The 6,280-nt window shown below is 30.5% G+C and overlaps 1 long non-coding RNA gene across 1 annotated transcript; it reads left to right on the forward strand.

Moving 5' to 3' along the window:
- The first annotated feature begins 697 nt into the window (after nucleotides 1-697).
- Nucleotides 698-5,871, forward strand: LOC143244183 (uncharacterized). The gene is made up of 2 exons (XR_013024940.1): nucleotides 698-872; nucleotides 5,786-5,871. It is a non-coding gene; the product is annotated as an uncharacterized LOC143244183 (long non-coding RNA).
- Nucleotides 5,872-6,280: the final 409 nt, after the last annotated feature.

The following is a 6,280-nucleotide window of genomic DNA, read 5'->3' on the forward strand; positions in this document are numbered from 1 at the left end:
TTTATTATCCACAAGACTTGAACCTTATTTCACACTTAAATCATTTTTAAATCCATCAATTCAATCCCTGCTTCTGTATTTACTACATTCAGTATCAATATTTTTTGTTCCTTCCATGATCTACATAATACAGTTTATCCAACATGTAATTTATGTTGACTGTAATCCAATACTTCCATTAATTAGCTTTGTTCTAATAATTGCTGGAAGATTTCGTTTAACACTTGAAGTACAAAATGTTAAAATTTATATCTTTTATTTTTCATACAATATCTTCCAATAATTCCTGGTATTTTAACTAGATAATTATAATTCCACTATATTTTCTAAGAATTTAATGCAACTTAATGGTAAACAAATTAACTGTTATATTGACCTCTTACATTATTTTTCCCACATCTTGTTTGAAAATGGATATCTTAATTTTCCAGATTATCTGATGTTTCGAACCATTTTTCTAAACTATTAATTATTGGTTCTAACACCTCCTTTCCTCTTTCAAAGATAACTAATATATATAACAATTAGTATGTGTGTGTCCTTTATATTGCAGTTTTCTATAGCATGGTGCACCTGATTCTTTCTTGGAAAGTCATAAGCATAATCTGTTATTATTTGGTAGATAAACATTTGTTGTAGTTTTCTTTACACTTGTTTATAATATTGCACAACTGTTTTTCAGATTTCTGGCATTGGTCTCATAATTATCGGAGCATTGTCGTTAAAAAAACCTCTCAAAGTATGCGGATTTCTTGGTTGACAAGAATACAACTTCACCTACCATACTTATTACAATTGGTTCCATTGTTTTTGTCCTTTCCTTCCTCGGATGTTGTGGTGCCTGGAAAGAGAATTACTGCATGCTTATGACAGTAAGTGTAACTCTGTATTAATAGAAGCTATAGAGTACAAAGGTAATGTGTGTATTTATGATTATCAGTTTCTTCATTTTCTAACTAGTGGATATCTTAAAATTGAGAGAATGGATTTTTATAAACATTAAGGTTACTACATATAGTTCAAAATACCTGTTAAAACAAAATAAATGCACTTGTCCTAGTCTTAGTTAGTGTTGTTGATAGTTATCAAAATGTACTTTCAGAAACTGACATAACCCAACCAGTAAATTGAAACAGATGGTTTTTCAAAAACATTACTGTTTTCAGAAATTGATATGGAAAGTTCTCGCATACTCTGAAGGGTTTTAATGTAATTACAAATGAATAGAATAGAATGTTTCGGGAAATGGTAGCATACTGAAATTCAACCATATAGTTGAAGTTACGAAAGTAATTATTCATTGCATTAACTACTTATTATAAAGTTTAACTGAGCTTTTTGAATTTTGAACATGTTTGCCATTAGATTTATTTTTGTTTGTGCAAATTTCTACTCAGTTTTATTTGTTTATCTTTTTAGTCTCTTATTGCATATTTCTTTGCATCTGTTCTCTATAAAAACTAATGGCACAACAGCTTAAGTGTTTGTCCATTACTCTCAGCTTGTTTGTACAAGAACTTTAAAATTCATAGAATCTATCTTCATGGTTTGAACATAACTAGGATAACCTATTGCTGCTGTTTTAAAAACAGTAGTAACTGCAGTAAACATGAGGGAAGTAGTGAAAAACTTAACTTGTCGCATTTGAATTGGTTTTGGTTTCAGTTTGGTGTACAATCTTAATGTAAGTACTGTGTGTGAGAGAGGAAGGAGAGACCTATAAACTAGAATTGTTGTACATAATCACATGTAATTTATAACACTAAAATATTTACATTTTAATTTTACGACCTTGGCCATTTTTTTCTTGCAATTAATTTTATCTTATTGTCCATACAGTAGTACATTCTTAATGTAAAATGTCTTGTAATACTTGAACTGTAATTGGATTAGCTTGAATTGGTACCTTATCCTAATAGTTGCTTCAGAAGTTACACAATCATGTGACTGCACTTTACTCTGAGATTAGATAGTTTATGAAAGCTGTTACAAGTGAAAAGTTAAATTGTATAATTGGAAAAATGAAGTGATAAGGATTTTCTTTTCTCGGAACATGTACTGCCTTTAACCCTATTTCATATTAGTTTTATGAACTATATGAAGTTAAAAGTAACACTTAGTATTTAAAGTAACTTGTATATGTAGCTTCTTAAATAGGAAAACTAAATTAATGCAAACTTAGTTCATACGGTGTGAACTATTGGCTGCTGGTTTTATAACATTGCATAATTTTTTAATCTAGTAACACCTCTCGGTACTGTACAAAAGAAACAATAGCATTATTGTTTTTATTACCTACTGACAATGAACTTCTGTTTCAAGTGATAAGTATTTTTGAAATAACAAATGCATACAACAGTAAGTACAAGTATTAGTGAAATTTGAAATGTTATCTTGAGACATAGCCAGTGGTTTTTTTAATATACAGTTTAATAGAGCACTTTATTACCTAAATTGGTCAGATCACCTTTCTGTAATGAAAATAGCCTGAACTCGACTTGTTAGTCTTTCCAGTATGGTTTCTTTAAATTGTAAGTTTCAGTGTAGTTTGTTCATCAAGATCTCCAACTGTCAGTATTAAACTACTTTAATGAATTTAAAATTCATTTCTTGAAATGTCATGTTAATTAAACTCTTTATTTGCACTTGTAAAGAATTTAACCACTCATGAAAGTGTTTTTCTTCATTATATATCACATTAAACTACTGCACTGCCAGAGTAAACAGTCAAATGTCTGTGTGTGGATTTTCTTACTACATGAAGCGTGAGAAAAAAAGTCAAAATATAGCTCTCCAAATCACAGCTACACTGTAGCATGTGACCAACCTTCAGTAGGAGTAAAACACACTTCTGGCACATTTGTCTTCATTTTGAACTAGTCTATTTCTTGGTATGACAATAAATTATCTAGAGATTTTTGCTCAGTGAACTGTTTTCAAATTATGTGAATTATTGTTGCCTTTGAACATAAATATTTGATTTCTATAATCTAGCAGCAGTTCAGTACAAGTTGAATTTATTTTTTGACAATCTAATTGTCCAAAGTTTTATCTTTTTGGAGTACTTATCCACTCGATTAAGTGATGAATTTACAGTTTATTACAACAACTTCAACTGCTACCAATATCATAGTTCAACCTTCTGTTACTGTACCCGTGGGTGTAAGGTTATTAGAAAAACTTGTTTTGAATCTCATCTACATTTGAAATTGAATTGTTCCTGCAGGCTTAGGCTTTCTTCACTCTCAACCAGTTCTTTCTCATTGTGGGAATGCTGAATAGGAGGAGAAAGATTTAGGAGTAGGTTTTATCCTGCCTCCTTCTTTTGCTGTTCAGAATTTTGTATTTAGCTGTAGTTCATCCTCCTAAACCTTCAGTAGGTTTTCTAGACTTTGTATCACAAGTTTACATTCTGCCACATGTTTTGCTGACCAGTAACATTTTGAGTTCCCATTTGCTTTCCTGAAGAATGTGTTTTGGCCTATCAGGTTTTAAATAGTTTATTTGGATTTTCAACAGTTGAATTCCTTAATTCTGTTCTCAGGTTTTAATCCTGATACCTCAGTCCCTTTTTCTTAGGCACAGTTCCTCTGCCTTCATTTAATATCAGTCTACATCTTTAGTCAATGATTATCCATCATTCTCCTGAGGGAGACTTCAAGTGATAGCTGTTCCCTTTTGTTGTCTGTGTTGGCCCATTTCACTCCTTCAGTTTTTTTCTTTCACACTTGACTTCTGTAGTGGTACCTTTTAGAAATGGATGCCCTCCTGGCATGCGAGTTAAATCATTAAACTTGTATGGCATCCTTGTGTTGGTTCATTCTTGAAGGTATCTCATAGCCCTTCAACTCTTGTTTGAATTATCCCAGCTCCTTCATTCTACCATATTTTCTCTGGCCATTTACCTGTCAAAATCTTCCATTGCTTCTATACTTGTAACCATTCCCTCCTTCACCTCTCTTACTTGTTCCTTAAATTTAGCCAAATCTTTGTAGGTTTAAAAATGAGGTTTTTGTTCCCAGTTGTAAGTTGTCCCCAAAAATGATGGAACTAGTGACTATTCAGTTTTCAATCATAACATTCACTGACTTCTAACTCCCTTGCTTCCTGTCACACCCAGTTTGTTTCTAAGAGCTACATGTAGGTTGGCTGATCAAGCTTGTGAAGTCTATTCAGGCTTCAACACAATCTTGTTTATCTCGGGTCCTCTTCAACTCCTATCAGGAATTCCAGTTTTCTCTATATGAAATAAGGTCTATGGAGCTAGCAGTTTATAGAGTATAACATTCTACTGTATATGTGGGAGGTTCTATTAAGTAAGAATGTCAAGGTTACTGTTACTCAAAAAAGAACTTAAGTATATATAAGGCAGCATTAATTGGATAAAAAAATATAAGATGAGGTAAGTATTTGTGTAGGAAAATTGACTTTGCTCTCTCAAACAAGTTAATTTTGAGTATTTTTAACTTTGTTCAATTTGTAGCTAAGTTAGCAAAGGATAATTTATTTCCAGGTGTTACTCACTGTATATGTAGTATTTAAGTTTTAGAAACATAAAAAGGCTAAAGCTACTTTACAGATTGGGTTTAATATTAACAATATACCTCATCCTGACTAACGTTAAAGCTAACACTTTCTTTCTTTAAATTTTAACCAATGCTAACATTTTTTTAAAAACACCATTAGAACATTAGCAAGATAAGTAAATTTAAACTTGCAATTTGAAAATGATAAACATCAGACTTTAGATAACACACAAATGATAAACTCCAAACTTCTGGCTTAACAGTATAACCTAAACACCAGGAACTAAGGATAAAAAAAAACCACCTGAACCTAGCTTTTCAGTCAGTTTAATGTAACATCTAACCAACTTTCCAACAATAGCAGTCTGAAACTCTATTAAAGTGTCTAGATTAGTAATCAATTTGTTTCCTTCTTTAAACAAAACTGATTAAAGTTACATGATAAGTATTATTTACAATAAAATCACTTTCATGTTTAATTCCAGTATTAAACATGCTTGTACTCAGATTTCAGTCAGTAATTTTCTCTTGCCATCAGAATAGTGCTAAAATTAATATGATGTAAGTTGGTATCATGTACAACTTAAGTGCTCATCTAAGCATAAGATACAAAAAAATACAATCGTATAACTAACAAAAAATAAATACCACCTTGCAAAATATGTGCATTTCTAAATTGAGTTATCCTGTAGGAAGCGCAAAAACTTGTGCAATGATTTGAGACTTTTTTATAATGTTCTGTGTAATGTTTTTAAACTCTTTAAAAATAAGTATGTTGTAACACATTTCTTTTTTAAAAGCTTGTGCATTCTTATGTCACAAACTACCTTGTATACATCAGTGTAAATACTTTCAAATCACCAGTTAAGTCAGTAACAAAAGTTTGTCATGTATGTATATCAAATCGATCTTAAGGTTCTTGAATGATGGATAAAATCAGTTGTTCGTTTTAGTGCTTGTAATAATTTAGTTTTTAATGCGTAATGTTGCATGTGTAGTTGTCTACGAACTACTTGTGTGAGAAGCAAACTCTGAGATTTTTCATTTTCAAGTGATAATTAAACTTATTTCTTTACAACAAGTTAAGTATATTGTATGAATATAAACTATTTGCTTTGGAATAAATATTCTTCTGAAATGAAGAATGGTGTCTTTGTACATTTTATGATTTTTTTAGTTGATGTCAATACTTTTTTCTATGGAACATTCTCAATATAATTACACAGATTTAGATAGTAAATATTTTCTTTTATTCATAGTTTGCTGTTTTGCTTTTCCTCATATTTGCTGTGGAACTTGCAGCAGGTATAGCAGCTTATATTTACAGGAAAGATGTAAGTAGAAATTTGTTAAAATGCAAATATGTTTTCTTATTGCACTCACTGAAATATTGAATCTAACATTGAATGTGTTCAGAAACAATTAGATCCCTACATGTTGTAGAACCTTGGATGACTAGTTACTTCAGTTGAATTGCTCAGATATAAATTTCAAATTTTAACATCTAATATTCATGCAAAACTTTAGTTTTCATTGGCCTAATTTAATATTATTCAAAGCTTGTGCTAGATATTTTTTCTAGTTGATTTAAATATTTATCTGCTGTTAAAATGTGCTGTCTATACCTTAGAATAAAAAAGGCATAAACAAATGAAATTTGACATCTTTTTTAGACAAAGATGTGTTTATAATCTTAATTTAAAATTAGTTTGCACTCAGACAAGTAAAAATATTTATATTCAGATAAATCTTTA

This window comes from Tachypleus tridentatus, chromosome 1, assembly GCF_004210375.1.
Source record: "Tachypleus tridentatus isolate NWPU-2018 chromosome 1, ASM421037v1, whole genome shotgun sequence".
Lineage (NCBI taxonomy): Eukaryota > Metazoa > Arthropoda > Merostomata > Xiphosura > Limulidae > Tachypleus > Tachypleus tridentatus.